At 34.6% G+C, this 20,083-nt stretch overlaps 1 protein-coding gene and 1 long non-coding RNA gene across 5 annotated transcripts in view; one reads left to right on the top strand and one right to left on the bottom strand.

Moving 5' to 3' along the window:
• Positions 1–17,963, top strand: part of LOC129145857 (uncharacterized) — a 42,159-nt gene extending 24,196 nt beyond the window's left edge. The window contains exons 3-4 of one of the 2 annotated variants that reach the window (XR_008551974.1): positions 15,466–15,589; positions 17,934–17,963. This is a non-coding gene — a long non-coding RNA (uncharacterized LOC129145857). Of the gene's footprint in view, positions 1–15,465; positions 15,590–17,702; positions 17,734–17,933 lie in introns of those variants that run through there. The other variant, XR_008551973.1, reaches the window with a different exon arrangement.
• TENM1 (teneurin transmembrane protein 1) overlaps positions 1–20,083 on the bottom strand; it is a 734,894-nt gene that overhangs the window by 527,119 nt on the left and 187,692 nt on the right. The gene's annotated exons all lie outside the window — the stretch shown is intronic.

Here is a 20,083-nt window from a genome sequence, read left to right as displayed (position 1 = left end):
TTAATAAAGAGATAACTGAAGATGGTGATAGATATTATTATGTTCTCTAAAGCAAACTTCTCATCTCACACTTTTTCTTTCAATCAAATCTATGATTCACTCTGATCAAGATGAACATAACAGAGGTATGGCCAAAAGTAATGCTCCCTCTCCCTCTTGGCTACAAATTTACATCACACAAAGTTAACAAATTAAATTTAAAAATGAAAAACTTCTCATATCTAATGCTTAATGTTATGTTTTGGTAGCTGTGATGTATCACATTAATATCACTCTTATTTTTAGGCACGGAAATCCAGTCAGTCTTTTTTTTTTTCTCAATATATTGATTTACAAAATGAAAATGAGAGAGAGAGAGAGAAATTTCTGTAACCATTTTGAACCATTCTTGAGTTCTAATCTCAGCTACTCACAGCTATGAATCAGATAGGAATGTCACACCTATTCAAGGTTATTGAGTGTTCTTGGAAGCAATCTTCCTTTAAGCCACAAAATTGGTGCAAACCAAGAGAAAAGAATCTTTCCTGCCCCCTAACCCTCAACCACAACTTCTTGTCTTGAAATTTGTGTCCGTGGACCCCAAGGCTGAGGACACATCCACTTCTACCCAGACACTTGATGTGCAGGCGGCTCTACAGGCCCCGAGCTGTGAAAGTATATGACATTCGCCAGTCATGAGAGGAGGAGACTGAATTCACTCAAAACACTCCACTTTTTGAAAATAAATAAGTCAGAAAACACTAGGACAATGATTACCATTTTAAATCAAACGAAGTTTGAAAGCACAATAATTCTGAAAAGTTGCTGTGCCAAACACAGGAAGGCAAAGGATAGACTCATATTTGTTAAATTAGTATTTTCACTCAATGCTCAAGATGGCATTCTGGACAAACCAATGTTATTTAAACATGAGGGTGATACTGTCAACTCAGAGAAAAACAGTTGTACATATGATGCTGTTCACATCGAACACTAAATTCTTTATTATTTTAATTATGGTAAACATTTTTTTAAAAAAAAGAAAAGCCACTGCGTAGGTAAAACACACTGCTTTGGAACAGAGTATAAAACAAGTAAGTCCATTATCTTTGCCATTGCAGAAGATCCCTTCAGATAGGTCACACAGTATAAATGTAAATGTCAGCACCTTTGGTTTACTCTTGTGTTTTCACTTTTACTTGCTAGCAAGATAAACTGCAAGGTGACTTTAAAGGAGACCTATGGAGATTTATGTTCATTTCTTTAGTCACCGAAAGGCTATGGAGTGACTACTTGGTTTTGGAAAATCATGGGCCTTGGAATGGCAGAATTATCACCATAACAACAGCAGCAGCAGTTAACTCATATGGCAGATATCAGATATCTTAGGCCCTGTGTGTTTTTCATGTGCTAACTCCTTTAATTCTTTTTTTTCATTTTTTAAAATTGCAAAAATATTGGTTTTCAATATTGCATATGCTTTAGAGTTATAGGATCACCTCCTGCAGGTGTATGTTACCACTCTACACCTGCCATCAAGGCACCCATAGTCCTCCATCATAGTCCAGTGTGCGCCCTCCCCACTTTGCACTCCCCCTGTCAATACCACTCTGGTAGCCTCGATTCTATAGTCATATTTCTAGGCTTTGTTATTGTTTTAGTTTTATCTGACCCTTTGTTTGGTTTCTCTATATTCCACATATAAGTGACACCATCCAGTATTTATCTTTCTCCTTCCTAATCTGCTCATCTGTCTTTGGGCATTTAGATTGTTTGCATAGCTTGGCTACTGTATATAGTGCTGCAGTGAAATAGGAGTGCATACATCCCTTTGAAGTAGTTTTTTACATTTTGGGGGGAGACATCTATGGCCAGCACCTAAGGAAAACAGTATGGAGATTACTTAAAAATGTATCTACCACATGATATAGAAATTCTACCTGAAGAATGAAACACTACTAATCCTTTAATTATTATAGTATCCTAGGATATCGGTACTAGTCTTACACCCATTTTATAGATAAAGAAAACCAAGGAACAGAGCAATCAAGAAAGTTGTCCTAGGTCACGCAACTAGTAAGCTGTGCAGCTATAATTTCAGTGCGTACAGCCTCCAGAAGCCACACTGTCATCACTATTCCACACCGTCTTTCAGTAGAACACTTGGTAGAGTGGCCTTAGGTATATCACCTCTCCTCTTACAGGGCCTTCCCTTTCTCTAAATGAAATAAAGAGTCTCAAAGAATTCTTGCAGCTCTAAAATCCCATGATAACATATGAAATTGAGGGTGTTAAAAGTTGATATAAGTGGAATCATTTTAAAATGGAGTCAGGAGAGCCATTACAGAGAACCTACATTAACTATCTTGTTTGAACAAGACAAAAGACAAACCTTAGATGGGTCCAAAAAAGCAAACAATTGTTTGAGAAGTCATCAGATCCTGAGAACTGATGTTTCTCGACTTTTTGCCTGAGGATAGAATCAGTAACCAATTACGTATAGTCAAGAATAGCTTAGTTTGTCAGCACCAATGAATTCTTTTTTAAACCACTTACCTCATCCTCTTTTCTTGCCATAAAAGTCACCTATCTTTTTTGTCCCTGCTTGTGACACATTTTGCATTTCTACCCAAATCTGTGTTCCCTTAATGGCAATGTTTTTATCACAAATAAATGCATTTTGCCTTTTAATTGTCTCCTGATTTTTAGATTAACATAGGGAAGCTTAGATTGATTTGCCCCCCCAAAAAATGGTGGCTACACTCAAGGCTAAGTTTACATTATTTATCACTGCCTTTTCCCCTCCTATCTTCCCTCTCACGCTCCCTTTCCTCAACCTCTTCTCAAACATTGCAATATATTATAAAATCTTTTAACTAAAATATTGGCTTACATGCTATAGGTATGGGTATGTATGTGCGTGCATGTATATGCATTGGGGATAGCATCCCTTCCTATCCTGTCATTTTCTTTCCATTTGTCATTGGTAATCTTATACACTACATGAAGTATACCGCAATTTTAAAAAGGAAAATATTTAAAAAAGGAAAGCTGTCCCTGGTTTCCCCTCAACACAGCCTGTCCTAACCATTGGAGCTGTTTATAGACTGAACTTTCACCAGCAGTGCTCACTTCACTCGAGAAAAATAAAATTGAAGGCGCCACAGGACAATGCCCAAGGAGAGCAGGGCATAATGCAACAGAGGAAATGAGACCCCCAGCACCTGGAGAATAGTGAGCAGAGAGAGCTAATGCCCTTAGGAGTTATTATAACAATTTTCCCACAATAAGGACATTTTTATATTAATTCACAGTGAAGGATTCAGAAAACATGGAGCTTAGGAAGTCCTTAAATTGAAAAGAATGGAAACTCTTGCTTGATTCTTCTTTTACCTTTCTTTGTTTTAGGAAACACATAGAGATCTAGAGTGTGTGTGTGTGTGTGTGTGTGTGTGTGTGTGTGTGTGTGTGTGTGTGTATGCGTGTGTCTCTCTCAGGGGGAGCTATGAAAGTAACATAATAACTTGAATCTTTACAAAATCCAGGGAGTAATATCCCACATATTCTTAGCAGCCTCTGAGAGTGACTGTTGTCGTTCTGGATCATTTCCTTTCAGTTATAATATACACATACTTCTTTTTTCCCATATTGGTTCCTTTACTCTAGATGCTTTTGCATGTTTCCAAAGAATATTTATAATGATAATTTTTAATAGTAGTAGAGAGTGGATATACCACAATTTACTTAATCATGTCCCTATTGTTGAGTATTAACATTCTTCTCTCTTCATTTAGAAGTATTTTCACTTAAGTCATATAAAAATAACATGAACATTTTCAATATGTTTTTTTATTTCCTTAGGGTAGATTCCAAGAAGTTGAATTAATGAGCCAAAAGGTCTGAACATTTTTGTGGTTTTGGGCAATTGCAACGATTTACACTGCCATTAGCAACGTGTGGGAACTCTCTCTGCTCTCATTGTACCCTTGCCAACTTTGGGCATTATTTTTTAATGTCGATTTCCTATAAGTAAATCAAAGGTATCTTCTTACTTTAGTTTGCATTTCCTTGATTATTAGTTAAGCTTAGTTTTTTTCTGCATTTATTAGCTGCATTTCCTCTCTTGCAAACAACTTAAGGTTTTTGTGCATTTATCTAATGTGGACTTTTTTAAAAATTAAACATTATATTAGTACAACAATAAATTAACCCTTTATCTATAATACTTGCTGAAACTATCTGTCATAGCTTGTTGTTTGCCACTTTTATTTTTGTCCTTTTGAGATGAATGAAGATTATACCAAGAAAAAGCATTATCATCAGTTGGGCATCAATCAGTTGCTTTAGAAAAATAGAGAGAACTGGTAAAACCAAGAGTTTTTCTGAAAATGATTTCTTGGTATCTGATAAATCAGCTGTTGGGAGTGACTTCATTTAGTCTTTCACAAAATAAATTGTAGTATGTCTAAATTCTAACATTTGAAAAAAAAAAAACATAACTTGAGCTTGATGAGCACCTAGAGAGGTAGTACATGAAGTTTAAAGCACTAGCTTGATTTTGTCATGAAATTGGACAGATATTTTGGTGTCTCACAGATATTTTGGGGAGTGGGAACTCTCTTCCCTCTACCCTTCTAAGTTTATGGCTGAGACCACTGAAAGACAGACATCCTCAAGATGCTCAGAATATGCCATCCAAGATGTGTCACTTTGGCTTGTGCAGTGTTTCAGCTGAGGTCAATCGATGCCCTGCATGTTCACTAGAAACATTTTCCATTCCTTCAACTACCTAGAATAATGAAATTGGAGGTTTAACCCAGAATTAGGATTTTTACCAAAAATAGCCTTTTCATTAGGGAAGTCTACCTTATGGCAGTGCAAAGACCTAGTCACCAAGTATCTGGTCTTCATATGCGTCACCCAGTTCTCATCATATGATCTCCCTCATCTTTCCCTTAAATTCCAGACACTTAAGTCATGCTTAAGCTCAGTATACACACACACACACACACACACACACACACACGACAAACACACACACACTCCATCATTTTGCTGCACTGGATTTAGAAACCACATCTATGTAATTAAACATGTTCTTTTCTCCTACTAATCTGATTTAATGTTGAACTGGTGCCTGAGAAGAACCCAGAGGGGTGGGGGAAATTTTCTCTCTACCCTTACACCATTCCATAATAAAGGACAGATTAGCAGGAGAAAAAGAGTTTAATGACATGTATTCCTTTTGCATACAAGAGAAAGACTCAGGAAAACTCAATAACTTCCTGAAATGGTTCAGACCATCAACTTCAAGACAAAGGAAGAATGCTGGGGGCAGTGGTCCAGTATGTCAAAGAAAAATTCCAGGATGATGGAAAAAGAAAATGTTTAATGAAGTATTTGCCTTGCCACGCAGAAACAAAGAGGACTTTGAAGAACAGGCCTTATTAAATTTCCTCCAGTCTATCATATTTAGCTCTTACTTTTTATACATACCTCTGATAATATCTCTCTTTTCCCAGGATAGGAAGGGAGAGGCCCTTACATGCAAATATCACTTACAAAAGAGTAACTTCTACTGCTTTTTAAAAGAGCTTTTTGATTTTGTCATGAAATCCTTTTAAAAAGGACAAATTGATATTCTTATGACGCCTGTGTTCCAAATTAACCAACTCAAAATAATCCTTATGCCAAAGAGATATATTTTAGGGTGGCAAATTTGTTTCCCTTCAGGCATAGCCATAATATTTTAGCAAGTAAATGGAAAAACAAATTATCATTATTCAGGATTTAGGCTGAGAATTTTAAGTATTGCATATGGAACTTCTTAGCCAGAAAATGAAGGTATTCCAAATAGACTATTTTTGTAGTAACATAGTCTATTATGTCAGAGATAACATTCAAGATTTGAAATGAAATTGTTTACCACATTAGTTCCCATGTGTTCATTTAAGCTAATTGTTCTATAAGCAGTTTTTAAAATCTTACAATGGGAAGATGAAAAGACCCTCCTAAAAAAATTCCTCCAAAACTGATTTGACTCAGTTGTAAGAACTTTTACAGTTGATGTTTTCACAGTGCCTCAGCAGGTTCTAAGGGCCATTTTGAGGGAAAAAAAAAAAGTTACTTAATTCTACAACTGAATAGTGATGATTCTTAGATTTTTTCTGGCTACACGTCTTTATTTTGTCTCATTATTTTTGGATCAAATCTCTAAGCATTTTTGTAGACACTTACGCTAGATCACATAAGTAGAGAGAGAAAGATTAGTGAGTAGCCAAGCTCACAGTGTCACCAAATTCACGAGGAAACACTAACCGGAAACATGCTTTGAAAAGAAAAATCTACATCAGGAAATTTAGATTAATTATTTTGGACATTCACTCTCATTTAATTTTCCCTATTGCTCCTAACAAAATCTGGACTCCTAAACTGCCCCATATACCACACAACAGAAATCCATATACCCAGATGCTCACAAAGACAAGTACGGACAAAGTTCCTGGGAAATGGAACTATCTTCAAGATAGATGGTGATAGCAGTTTAGTGTATGCAAAAAAAGAAGGCCCTGAATCTCTCGTTCACATTTCAAATTCATTGAGACAGGGATTTTTTTTTTTTTGTCTGTTTGGTCTAAATTGAAATTTAAGGGGGCTATCAACTGGATTTCTCTCTCAAAAATTGCTCTTTAGTTGTATGATTGAACTGGAGGGAATCTACACAGAAGTCTTGAATATGGAGGCACTTTCCTAGGGACTATTTCCTTTATGCAAAAGTACAAGACACCAGGCTAATTTCGACTTGCTAAGATTAATTGTTAACATCTGACTGCCAAACTGAGGCAAAAAGAAGGGGAGGATACTGAAATGGGGGATGGGGAAGGGGCCCATGGAGCATGGTGGAGGATGATTGGGGAGACAGGGATTTTTTAATTGTATAACCACCTAGCACATTTCTATCCCTTAGGAATTTAAAAATAATAATACGTCTCTGAATTGCAGTGACAGCTATCTCCATCATAGCATGTCTTCTGGAATTCCAACAACTTCCTAAAGAAGTTTCAAATTATCTTTCTCTTATAACTTCTCAATATCCTTTGTGGTAGATTATGTAAATCAGCTAAAAACTAATATGGGAAACAATCTTTACGAAAATTGAAGGTAACTCAATGTACAAAAGCTTTTTTACTCTTTAGAGAAGAACAATAGCTGCTTATTTCCCCAAGTAAACAATCATATTCAATTCATTTTTCTTACAATGAAATCCATCGGGGCTTTGTAAATTTCATAGTAATTTTAGCATTAACATCCTTATCCAAAATGTAGCATCAAATGTAATATATCATCTTCAAAAGTAATAGGTTTTATATATGGTGTCATATAACCAGAGATATCGCTTTCTTCCATAGTTTTCAAATAACAAGTATTAATCGTAGCTCTCTATTACCATCTATCTTCTGCATTAGTTCAGTGAAATCTTCACTTTTTCAGTAATTCTCTCAAGTTTCATGTACACCAATTGAAAGCAGAAGCATTTTCACTGTTTACTGTTTGAAACTGATTTTCAATGATGTTAAATATTAGATGGAAAAGGAGCTAATCAAATAAATATAACATATGCTACAAAGAAGTAGGCCTTTAGTGACTTAATTGTAGAGGTGGATATATGGATTAATGATTGCCAGAGTTTGTACCAAGTATTTTGCAGCCCTGGGCAAATGCTAATTATGCCACAGATAGGTTATATGAGAAAGAATCCTATGAGATAGTCCTAAAATGAATATTCTAGACCCAGTTTCTTGACAAATTAGTGCATGTGTCACAATTATTTTTTATCTCCAAACTGGGGAAAATACCAAATTTCATTAATCCTATGAACTCACAGGGTTATTATCCTTAGCGCATGAAAATAATATGATTCAATGTGCTAATAAAAAGCAAGTCGCAGAGGAAAGCAGCTAGTACAAGTTGTCAGTTTCAAGTTGTCAGTTTCTTTAAGTAATATTTCTTTTCTTCCTCCTCCCCTCTCCCTTCTTCCTTATTAGAAGTAAAAAGACTGGAAAGAAAATTCAGGCATTCTTTAAACCCATGATAGCATTTAATGTCAAAAACTTTATAATGAGAAATGTTTTCCTCAGTTTACAGATGAAGAAGCAGAGGCACAGAAAGGTTAAGTAATTTCATCACAATCACACAGCTAGTGGAGTTAGAGTTCAAATTAAAATGGTATAGTTCCAAAGCCTGTGCTCTTCATCTCTTTGCTATAGGTGGGTCACAGATGATCTGCAATAAGATTCAAAGGGAGCTGTCAGAACAAGAATGGGAAATTCAGGTATGAATTTAGGTTGCAGCTTAGAAGAGCAAGTAGCCTCTGGATTTTATAAAGAATCTGAAAGGTATTAGGCCTTGCTTATGTAAATAAACTGTTTGGACAAGGATGGCATAAAGATGCCCAGGAAAGCATGAATTTAGATATCAGCGAAAGGACCCTAAAATGCCATGAATGAAACAAATACAAATATAAAAATATAGCTGTTCTTCATGGATAGCAGGTGCAAAACAATTTCCACTGCATGCCATATATTGCATTTATTAAATATGGTAAGCAGGAGAAATTGTGTTGTATTTACTATATACCCAAGATGAGAGGAAGCTAGAATTGACTTGGTGTGGCTAGATCAATGTATAATTATTCTGATAGAGATTTCTGCACCATTACAGGCCACAAGAACTTTACTAGACTTCCTTAGTCTCCACACCAACAAATACTCAGTAATAACATGGAAAAGATTGTACTGTAATTTTCACCTCTGTGTTTCCCTCTTCTAATATCTACATTTTCAAATTCATCTACAGGGAGTAAAATGATGTGATTACAATTGGGTTGCTACCAAAGAAAACAGGGTTGGCAAAATGTAGTAGAAACAGTACCAAACTTGGATTCAGGAAGTGTGAGTTTGGGACCATCTTGTGTCACTTCCTATATAACATTGGCTGAATCAGTTCACCTCTTTTGGATACTAAAGACTAAATATCCTTGATCCCTCAGAGAGCTGGCAGATAACTCAAAATAATACTTATGAAAGCACCATGTAAATTGTAAACAATTCACACAGCTAAAATTATTAATGACTTCCAACTATACCAATCCAAGATAATCTATTGTTTTGAAAAAGTACTACTCAGCTAGTCAATGTTACCGATCTTTTTCTTTTTTGTGTTGTTTTATTTCTTATACAGCATGATTGAGGTATAGTTTATATAGCATACAATTCACTCTTTATAAGTATAAAATTCAATGATTTGGGGTACATTTATAAAGTTAAGAAGCTATCACTATACTCAGTTTTAAAACAATCCAATCACTGTAAAACTAATCCCTACCTCCATTAATCAGCCACTCCCAATTCAGCCTTCCTCAGTCCCCAACAACCATTAATAAACTTTATGTCTCCATGGTTGGTTTGTTCTGGACAATATGTATAAATGGAATTATACACTATGTGCTCCTTTGCATCTGGTTTCTTCCACAATGTTTTCATAATGCTCCTGCTGCTCCATGATGTTATATGCATCAGTATATCATGTACTTTTTATTTCTGAATATAGTATTTTTAAACACTGTGTTGGATTTGTCAGTATTTTTCTTAAGGATGTTCTGCCCCACCCCTTTTTCACCTCTCTTTTTGGAATTCATACTTTGTGTATGTTGGTAGTTTTGATGTTCTCCCACATGTCCCCAAGGCTCTGTTCATTTTGCTTTAATCTTTTTTCATTCTGTTCCTCATAATGGATAATTTCTCTATATCAATTTTTAAGTAAACTGTCTCTTACCATCTTCGCACTGTTGTTGAATCACTCTAGTAAATTTTTCATTTCAATTTTTACACTTTTCAACCATAGAATTTCCATTTGGTTCTCTTTATAATTTCTACTTCCTTTTTGAAAGTAAACTTGGCTTTCTAAATTTTTATTTTTGTCATACTTTCAATGAAGCCTTTATTCATGATTTCCTTTACTTCCTTAAACATATTTGTAATAGCTGGAAACACCAGAGAATGTTTATATTGATTATTTTTGTAACTGAGTATATAGGCCATGCTCTCTTATTGCTTCATAGTCTTTGTTGTTGTTAAAAGCTGGGTATTTTAGGTAATATATTGTAGCAACTCTGAATTCTGATTTTACCCATGATGGCTACTATTGTTGTTTTTTGTTTGTTTGTTTCTTTAGTAACCTGCTTGAATTAAATCTATAAAATATGTCACTCAACAATGTGTCACTGCTGATTTCCCTGGTCAGATATTTTGTTGTATTCTTTTATAAAACCTGGTTTCCTAAGGATGGAACTCTGTGTCTCTGCAGTTTTTTGTTTTTTGTTTTTTTTTTAAGATTTATTTATTTATTTATACAAGCACTGGGCACAGTCAGAAGCGCGAGAGGGTGAGAGAATTCACCAGAGCCAGCGCAGGGATCAGAACAGGCAGAAGGACAGAAGGACCGAAGTACACTGCTGAGGGGAGCAGTGGGCGTGGCAGGAGAGGTCTGTGCACAGTGTGGGACCCTCGCTGGCGGCCAGGGATCGAACCGGCACTGTAGAGGCTGTGGCAGCTTCGCAGCCCAGCGTTCAACTGCTGCGCCACCAAGGGAGGTCCTGTCTCTGTTGTTTTATGGTCAGTAACTGATTATATAGAAGTTGTGCTCAACCACCTTGAGGCCATAAGGTTTCTAACTTCTGCCAATGAATATTTGTATGGGAAAGGAAATACATTCAAATACATGCTATTTTCAAGATTGTCAGTTTTTATTTTCCACTTGGACCTTTTCATGACTTTGTAAACTGCCTCAGAGTTGGCTGGTTTAAGCCCTCTTAAGTCTCCATTATCTGTTGCATTATATGTATAGTCTCATACTTTATAGAAACACAACCAAAACCTCAGGTTAGCAGAACAGTTGGCCCTCCAGAATGGGTGTTGTACTATCAAGTTATTTACATCAATTATTGTACTCTACTGACTGTCACTTCTACTAACAATGTCACTGTACTTGGGCATAACAACCATAGTAAGGAAGCCACAATTCTTATAGCCTGCCCTACCATAGGCACTGACCAAACTGCGTGTATGTAGTTGGGGAGGGGATGGAGAGCATTCCATACCACAAATGCCCACTTTTTATTACCCTAAGTCAAATAGCTTATTCACAGTGTTTCTTGGATTATTGTAAGCCTTTGGGTTAATTTCAAGGGTATTTAAAGGTTCATTTTGAGCTTTATAGTTTATGGATGAGTTAAGAAAGTGAATTTGTAGATCTTCACTAGACCATAGTCAGAAATCCTACCCAAATCACTGAACTTTTTGCTGCAGGACTTTATAGAAATCCCACACATTAGGGATTTGTTGGGGTTTTGTTGAATTTTAATACAAGAAAAAACAATGTAAAAATGTCTCATACATAATTTAATGTTGATTATATACTGAAATAATTTGGATATATTGGGGTCAGTAAAATAAATTATTAAAAGTAATTATACTGTTCATTTTTTTAATGTGGTTCCCATAATTTGAAAACCATATATGTTTTGCATTACATTCATACTAGGCCATGCTTGTCTAGATCTAACATTCAGTTTATTGAAAATATGACAGAGAAAGAAACATCAAATAATGCAATGGGGATGCAAATAGCAAAATCAACAGTGTGATAAACTTCTGAAAGAAAAATGATCCAGTTTAAATAAATTGCAAAGAAAAAATAAAAGTGGGAAGGAAATGTAGGGATTAAAAGAGTTATATCTAAAAATTTAATGCATCTTATTAGGAGTCTCCTTTGAACAAAGAACTGAAAAAAAACTACATGTACATTTATGAAAACAGTTGAAAAATTTGCGAATGTAAAGGTCATCTGATGATATTAAAGATTTGCTGTTTATTTCTAAGGTGTAAATCAGTATTAGAGTTAGGCTGAAGAGACTAGATACCTTGTAATCACAAACAAAGGCTTTATGAATGAAATTATATGATATCTTAGACTTATATCAAAAAATCTATGGAGGTAAGAAACGGAATTGGGTTGGGTATAGGTAAATTAAGATTGTACATGTTTTGAAAATTATTGAAGTTATGTGATAAGTGTTGGGTTCATTCAATGATGCTCTCCACACCTATATATGTTTAAAATTTAAAGCAAAATAGTTTTGAAGAAATATTAATTTTTACAAAAACATTAGAATAGAAAATTAAATGGAAGAATAAGACACAAAAATTAAATTAATAATGAAAAATTGTTTAAACCAGTTAGTTTCATGTGAAGAGGATGACAACAATGAATTTTAACTTTCTCCTAAAGTCTTTACAATTAACTAGAATTAATTTTAAATTAGAAAAACAGTAGCTCTCATACATAGAGGTTATTACCAATTATTTGAAAAAAATTAAAACTAAAAGGAAATACATTAATAAATGAATAGCAATTATCTCTGTTTTATATGAACATGAATGAATTTCATTTTGAAATATTTTCCCTAGTCTCTATATGGAGTATATATTACTTTTTCATTAGAAAAATCAGAATGGCAAGTATTCTATGGAAAAATTGAAATTTTTACTTTCCTTTCTGTTCTTCTTATTTATGTTTACACAAATATATAGCTATTCTGCCATTCACTAGAAGGTATAGAGCTAAGTATTTAAATATATATCTAAATATGTAGTATATATTATAGGTATATTTATGTTTAATACATAGATATAATCATAAAATTTAGATATAAATAAACATCTATATATCTCTTTATGCATATTGATCTAGCTCTAAATATTTTCAATCTTTAAAATTTGACATATATTAGTATTATTCATAACCTATGTCCCTCTGACATAGCACATCAGGAGGATATTATTATTCCCACTTACAGATGAGAAAACAAAGCTTCAAATACTAACAAAACATACAAGGCATTAGCAGATGTTGGATGAGAACCCAGGTTTCATTGCTCCTAGTCTGGTGCCCTTTTCACTATAACACATTGCTTCCCACAAAGAGTATCAAACTCAGAACACTATTAATTTAGCAGATAACTAACTTAGGCCCAATTGAATTCAAGTTATTTACATCAATTAATTATACTATCAGTTTTACTAAAGAGCAAGCGAGAGCCATGTGCAGGAAAGAGGCACTCAGATGAAATAACAGAGAGGAAGCAGTAGAATTTTGTGACATATGGCATGCTTGCTGATGAACTCAAAGGTATGTTTCATGCCAGCTTTTGGTCTGCAAAGTGTCTTTCATTTCACTAAAAGGTATACACCATGCCAGGAAATGCAAAACCTCCTAGCCCTTTCTTTTGAAATCTAAACCCATGAGAACATTGACTTGGCATGACTTGGTGGAACATTGAATGCAATATGTTTGACCCATTTGTGGGTACAAACTATCCAGATTATGCACTGTGGAGAAGGACTCTAGGTTATCACCTGGATTCTCCATTATTTAGGAAAAGTTTCATGTTCATCTTTTGCTAGAAAATAGAATTTATAATTTCCAGGGAATTAAAATTAAAGGTAAGCCAGGAAGCAACCAAGAATACTAAAAGAATAGGAGAAAAGTAGCCAAGTGCTCCTAGACAGTCTATTTTTGCCCTTTGGCCCTGGATGGTTGTAAAGGCCCAAGTAGACTTTAGCTTATTCAAAAGGTTCTAATTATTGCAAGTGAGTCTACCTCTTCCTTAGTGGGAATAAAGATGCACAAATGGTTATTTGAAGACACCTCTGTTGATTGTTAAGAATGAAACTTTTGGGACTCCCCAGAGGTGCAGTGGGTTGAGGGCTGCACTGTGAAGCTGCCCGCAGCCTCTGCAGCACCGGCCGGCCAGTGAGAAATCCACATGGTGCGGCAGACCTCTCCTGCCTCACCCGCTGCATCCCTCAGCAATGTCTTCAGTTCATCTGCCTGTTCTGCTCCCTGCTCTGTCTCTGGTGAATTCTCTCACATTTCCACACCTCTGGTCTACCCTGGTTCTTGTATAAATAAATCTTTAAAAAATAATTATTAAAAAAAATAACGACTTTTTTACTTTCTCTGGTACAAGAATCTTAACTACAACTCAATAGGAAATTTTGGTGTAAATAACAATTTAGAAAAACCTTACATTTAGTGAAGAAGTTGACTGGTTTAGATAGGCCTTTTCCAGAAATACCATCATCACTTTGGATGACTTGTTCCTTCAGCTGGTATGGTCAATCTTTTTCATTTGGCAAACTTTATTTGACATGAAAATGATTCCTTACAGGGTTGTTGGATTGTAAAGCAGTAGAAATGAAAAATTTTGGAGCTCATTCTAAGTTCTAAAGGCATAGATGGCTAAAGGAAGGATTATGTCTTCTTAAATACATCTATTACAGAAGAATGAGGAGCATATTGGAGAAAAATTTGATTCAGAGAGACCTGAGTTTTACTACCAGCTCTTCAATTCACTTCATGTTTTCTCATTTATAAAACTGGAAGAACAGCATCTACCTTGCAACAGTGATATGAGAATTTAAAAGAACATACGTTGGTTGTATTTTGTAGCATAAATTTTGAAAGTGTGTACATCATCAAGGTACCAACAACGGTTAGATGGTAGAATTCTTAGGTTATTATTAGATATGGCACTAAAGACAAATTCTTATTTTTTTCTTTTTATTGCCTATTTTTTTCCTTACAATGAACATATCTAATATGATAATGGAAAAATAACATCACACACTATTTAAATAATACATACAAAACTCCTAGACTAGTGTGAGGTACACAATAAGTTCACATACTTTCTCACTGTTGGCTAACATCATTGTAGTCATCATCATCTCATTCTTCTTATTATAGTTCTGAAAACAGAGGTTTATAGAGTTTCAGTTTACTTAAACTCATATATCTCAAAGGCAAGTAAACTGCCTAACATATCACTTGAAATGTACACATATATAGACACATCTGATTTCATGACTCAAAAGTAAGTATGTTTAGTTGAGAAAGTCATAAATCCAAACTTGAACAACACATACTAGACCCTCATTGAATCAGACAACTTAAAATGAGCAAAATTTTGACAAGGGGGGCAATGTATGCAAGAAGTGATATGAAAATTTGACAGATACATAAAATCACATCAAGAACAGGAAGGGATTTCCATAATAAAAATTAAATAATAATATTCTTCAGTAGTAATTTACCAGTTCTCATAATTTACAAAGTAGGTAAAGTTTGTCTCTGCAATCACTGCCTTTTCGCTCTGGAAATAATATACTTGTACATGTGTGTGAGTACACACACATCCTTTGCTGTCACTTCTTCAGAATCCCAGGTATTTTGTGGCTGCCAGACAGAATAAAAGATCTTACTATAGCATCTTTCCTTTATCCTTCAAATTTATTCCTCTTTCCACTACTTCATCAAAGATTACTTGATCAATCTATATATTCCATTCTCTCATGTCTTCTCCAGATGTCTACCTGTCAACACCTTATTCAAAGTGATGAATGACTAATCAGAACTAAATGGATTAGCCTTCCCAGAAGAAGTTAACTTTAACAGAGGTCATTTGGAAACTCAGCATCCTTGACTAAAGGTATCAATTTCTAGTTTTGAAACTTAGACCCAAATTGCACCATTGAGCTAGATATCCTGGACAGGAGAGAACTTTCCTTTATAGTTCTAATGTCAAAGTTTTTCAACAACCACTGACATGCTGGGACTGAGTTCTAACTAGACATGATTTATTGAGAATTCAGGGCAGAGCCAGGACTGGCCTAAATCTTTGTTTTTCATGGATTTCATATAAAGTGAAAAGAAATGAGATCATCCCTAGATAGAGACTAACAATGATGATTTTTCTCACAGCCACAGCTTCAGAGAATTCAGTGTTATATCATAGGTTGCTTGAACATATGGATTAAAAATGTTGAATAGGTTAAGAATTTGAAATGTCCTATAAATTGCATTCATATGGCTATTAATATATGAGTCTTCTAATAGTATTTAGAGATACAAAGCCAGAGCTCTTCCTCCTCTGCCAATGTTATAGAGAGTCCGGGCCTCAAGTTACTGAAAAGAAGCTTGGATATCCAGAATATTTTCCAACTGAGTCTCATTTGATGTTTCTTTCAAATATATAAGGTTAAAAATGCCCACAGTAACTGACTCTGACCGTTTCATCTTCAACAAAGCATGTGAATTACAGTCAACAGTCTGTGTTCAGGCATTCTGTCAGCAAGAAATCTCTATTGATTGGGGCTTCAGCCAATACCATAATAGATATTTCTAATGATGACCCTGAAGAACAGCATAAACTGGAAGTGCCTTCTGAATATTCAAAGAAAGACTATACTCCATTCATTATAGTCTCACATTTAAGTCTATCTCGCTAAATTCACATTTCTTGGGAGAGGTACAAGGCGTATTATTTGATTAAGCAGGACATCTGATTCTTCGATCATGCTAAATTTATAGAAATACTACCATCAAGGCATAGACCTCTGAATCACTCTTTGGGCCCACTATAACTTTCTTTGATGCAGTGTCACCTAAAAGCATTTACTCATGAGCAAGTGTGACTAACACATGGATGACATCCACTATGCTTAGAGATAAGTAGTCATTTATATCTCTAAGGTATCTTGACATCAGAATACACATAGGTTGACAAATGTGGCATGATCTGTAATCATTTACAAACTACTTGTCACAGAAAATGAACTGGGTGTGGGCTATCTTTTGGCAATGCTGTCAGTGTTTCGTATTATACGTAGCCTAGACTTCCAACTGTGTTTAATTAAGAGAATATTATAAACACTAATTAGCTGCATTTAATTTTTAAAGCAATCTAAAGTTCATAGTTTAAGGGGGGAAAAAACTAAAAACAATAGACATGGTGTCTGTGCAATGTAATTAACGTTTAGGAAGCAATCACCGAAGCAAAGCATAATGAAGTTGACAAGTCAGTAGCCCTGACATTTCTACACAATATCTCAACTCAAACATCATTTTAAAAATCATTGAAAATTAAATGTGGCACAGTAAATGTACTGAGTTGCAGTGCCGGGGGGACGGGTGGAAGGGATTGGAGAGGTAGGGTGGGTGACTAACCAATACTCAGGACTTAACATAGAAAGGTGTACAAGCTGATATACAGGAGGAAACAAAAGGAGAGGAGAATACCATTATTTCTTCAGAAATTATATTAGCTGTTAACTACTCAAAATCAAATACATGGCAAATAAGGAATTATTTCATTCTCTTTTCCTTCATCCTAAGACCATTCAGTCAGTGAAAATGAAATATTAAGGTGTTCAAATTTGGGGTAAGGCCAGTCCAATGGGATCACAGCATTTTGAATAACTTTCAGTAATTATTTTTGAGCACGATGATCAGGGTGGGTAACCTTTCTCCTTTTAATTAAAAAATTACAAATAAAATGGAGTTGTCCCTTTCATACATGACTTAAACCTTGTGCTAAGGAAGTAGTTGAAAGACTCCTTGACACTTTCAAGTACAAAGGCTGTTGTCCCAGGATTTATTAGATCATACAACATTCTCTATGAGGAATTCTATGAAATCCTTGTCATGCCTTCCTCTGAATAGAAGACGATATAATAGCCAAGAATCTTAGAAACAATCATACTGTTTTAAGCTTTGAATTATTGGAGAACTCAATATTTAAAATGACTTTTCCTTGTAACAAGGGCCTTCCAGGTGGATGTCTCAGATCTCTCGGCAGCAGGACTTTTGGAGATACTACATGTCTTCTTACTTTTCAATAGAATTAACGACACAACGAGGCCCACCACTTCTTCACCATATCCATCCCCTAGACCTGCATTCCTTACAAATCTGTGATCTAGGAAGGCTTAATTTTTTTCATTTATTTCATTGCACAATGTCTTACCTTCAGTTCTCAAAAATTTTGTTTTTAGCATGCCAAATTGATAGCCCAAGAAAACAACAGTAATCACCATTCTCATTGAAAGAGGAATTCCAGTAGAAAGATTGGGATCAAGAAGTCTCTGCAGTTAGCCATTTAACAACAACAACAACAAAACACCCTTGACTTGGCTATTTAACACCTGATTATAATCCAAACCCTACCAATCTGCCCTAATTAAACTATACAAAATATTGGGGAAAGTTCTATGTGTGAAGATGGTCCTGTCTCAACATTGTTTAAAGAATTGAAATAGTGGGAGAAAAATCCAAGCGTGTCAAAGTAGGGAAACAGTTATATTTTGGTGCAGAAACTTGACTATTTTGCCATCATTAAAAGTAAAGGAAAAGAAAATTATAGAGTCTTGAATACACATATATGATATAGTGTTAAGTGAATGAAATAAAAATATAACCGATTATTTATAACCAAGTGAAAAAAAATCTATGCATAAAAAGAACAAATGGATTGCTGAGTAATATTCCATGGTGTATATGTATATCTTCTTGATCCAGTCATCTATTTTTGCGCATTTGGGTTGTTTTCATAGCTTAGCTATTGTAAATAGTGCTACCATAAACATAGGGGTGCAGGTGCCCTTTTGAGTTGATTCTGTGTTCTTTGGGTAAATACCTAGGAGTGGAATTGTTGGATCATATGGAAGTAAAAATCAAAATCAACAAGCAACTATAAACCAGAGACACACTATGGGGTGGGGGAGAGGGGAGAATAGGGTCAAAATAAGGGGGGTGGGAATTGTATGGGAAATATAAACAAGATGAAAATGCATACATTGTGCAAAAATGAAAAATGATGTACAAAATATATAAAATACATAAAAAAATAAAAAGAACACATAAAAATGGAAACATAAAAATGACAGTAGTTAAGATACTGGGACTATGAATGATATATATTTTCCATGGCCTCTGCATTATATGCATAGAGATATAGGTATATATTTTAATTTTAATTTTAATCTCTTAATTCTAACAAATGGCATGAGACTGTCTTCAAAGACATATCTAATTTTCAGCTAAGATTTTATACTTCCCAACTACTTTTATGTTTTACTGACCAGAACTTTATTAGAACACTTCTAATACCATGAACTCTGGATGATAAATTCAAACATTTACACTGGCACCAGATTTTCAGTTCTTTGTCAGAAAATCTGAAAGGTATTGCAACTTACCAAAGTTCAAAAGTGGGAACTATTTTTGGAGTCAGATTTGATTGGTTCAAAATAATCAATTGTTGCTTATTAGATAAAAATTTCCTAGAATAAAATAGGTAGCTTATATAAAACTAAAACAACCGAAAAATTCATTTCTAGGTAATTGTAGTGGTAGGAAGGAAGGAGCAGTTCATTTTAAAAAAAGAGAGTAAAACAAGTACATGGAGACAAAGAAGCATTGGCTATGGAATCGGGAGATTAAGAAGCACTGATTATAGAAACTAAAAGGAGGGACAATTATAATTAAAATAATTCAGGATTGACTAATATCTAACCACTATGAAATAATGTGAAAGTCATTTCAGGAATTACGGTGAGGAAAACACTACAGATTTTATACACATTAAATTGGATAATAAATGAATTTTAGGAACAACTTTATAGCAACAGATACATCATTGTAAGTGAAATGGACAAATTCTTCTTTAAATATTAGTCAAATTTATACCAGAAGCAATAGAAAATTTTAATCGCCATAGATATAATTAAAAACATCAAAATGATAGTATTGAAACCAATCCCTAAAGAAAACTTTTGACCTAGATGATTTCAGTGGTAAATGTTCTATCAAACATTTAAAAAAATAAATAGTGAGCATTTTAAACTACTTCACAAAATGGGAGGAAAAATATTGCTAACTCATTTTACTATACCTGCATAACCCCAATATCCAGACTTCAAGGGCATTCAAGAAAAAAAAAAATATACATCAATGTCTTTCGTAAGACACACAAAATCACTAACACAATATTATCCAATGTAATCAAGCTATATAGAATGAAGTATAACAAACCATAACCATATAATGTTTATCTCAAGGATATAAGGCTGGTATAACATTATAAACATTCACAGTACTGAGAGGATCAAAGATAAATTCATATGATCACCTCAATAACTGCAAG

This window comes from Talpa occidentalis, unplaced genomic scaffold (assembly GCF_014898055.3).
Source record: "Talpa occidentalis isolate TD23 unplaced genomic scaffold, MPIMG_talOcc4v2.1 talOcc4.15, whole genome shotgun sequence".
Classification (NCBI taxonomy): Eukaryota; Metazoa; Chordata; class Mammalia; order Eulipotyphla; family Talpidae; genus Talpa; species Talpa occidentalis.
Note: the sequence above shows the minus strand (reverse complement) of the source record. Positions and strands in the feature narration are given on the sequence as shown.